The sequence below is a fragment of the Dermacentor variabilis genome, chromosome 1 (genome assembly GCF_050947875.1).
Source record: "Dermacentor variabilis isolate Ectoservices chromosome 1, ASM5094787v1, whole genome shotgun sequence".
Taxonomy (NCBI): Eukaryota; Metazoa; Arthropoda; class Arachnida; order Ixodida; family Ixodidae; genus Dermacentor; species Dermacentor variabilis.
Window position 1 is genome coordinate 217,325,083 of NC_134568.1, and position 1,442 is coordinate 217,326,524.

The following is a 1,442-nucleotide window of genomic DNA, read 5'->3' on the forward strand; positions in this document are numbered from 1 at the left end:
GTCGGTTACCGGAGAACGTGCGGTACTGGGTCTTGGATAGGCCAGACGTTTGTACGGTGGCTAAAGCCGCTGAGCTAGCCGAGGAGTTTGTGACGCGTCGGGCTCGCGGAGCTAAGGACGGTCAAAAGGGTGAATTTGGCTCGAAGTTTGAGAGGCCGAAGTTCACACCCATGAGAGCAAAGGGGGACACGCGTAGTGAGGATGCGAGTGGAAGCAGTGCGACCGAACCTAAGGAGACGGCGGCAGCCGAAGCCGAACGCAGAAAGCGGTTCGAGATGAGGCAAGCGCGCGTTTGTTATACGTGCCAGAAGCCGGGTCACTTTTCGGCGCAGTGTCCGGAAACAACACCAAAAGTTGTGTTTTTTTCAATAGGCAGCACTGACGAGAACATGAAGCTTCTCGAGCCTTACATGCGAGACCTCCTCGTGAACGGGAAAGAGTGCCGAGTGCTTCACGATTCCGCAGCTACGATGGATGTAGTTCACCCGTCTTACGTAGAACCCCATATGTCCACGGGCGAGTGCGCATGGATCAAGCAAGCCGTGGAAGCTCATAGCGTGTGTCTGCCGGTAGCAAAAGTGCTTATTGAAGGACCTTTCGGAGCGCTTGAGACGGAGGCGGCAGTGTCATCTATGCTGCCCCCCCAGTACCCGTACCTATTTTCAAACAGGTCCGATCACCTCCTGCGCGAGAAGGGGCTTTTGTTTGGTGAAGCTAGTGTTCAGGCCTTAACCAGATCGAAGGTTCGGGAGCTCGCTGCAAAGGCGGTAGTTGCGGGGCCGACGTTATCAAACAACGAAAAAGGGTCAGAGGCGCAGCAAGCTGATATTCAGAGCACGCCCGAACTGAATAAACTTGAGTCTGTAACGTTAAAGGCGCCAGATACTGGAGAGGAAATGCCCGACACGGGAAAGTTAGAAGAGCTATCTACTGATTTGCTCATCGCGCCTACGTCAGACGGACTTGATAGGTTGCTAAAAGTCAGCCGGTCGGCTTTGATAGCCGAGCAAAAAAAGGATGGCAGCCTGGAAAACGTGCGCTGCAATGTCAAAGAAGGTATCGCCAGGAAAACTGCGCGTTTTGTGGAAAGAGGTGGAGTCCTGTACCGGAAGTATCTAGACCGCCGAGGAGTGGAGTTCGATCAGCTGATCGTGCCTCAATGCTATCGTCAGGATCTGTTGCGCTTGTCACACGGGGGTTCGTGGTCCGGACACCTAGGAGTTAAGAAAACTAAGGACCGTCTCTTGCAAGAGTACTATTGGCCAGGGTGTTTTCGGGACGCAGACCATTTCGTAAGGTCATGTGACACCTGTCAGCGGGTGGGCAAACCAGGGGACAAATCGAGGGCGCCGTTGAAATTGGTACCTATCATTACGGAGCCTTTTAGACGGCTCGTTATTGATACAGTGGGACCTCTGCCGGTAACAGCCACGGGGTACAGA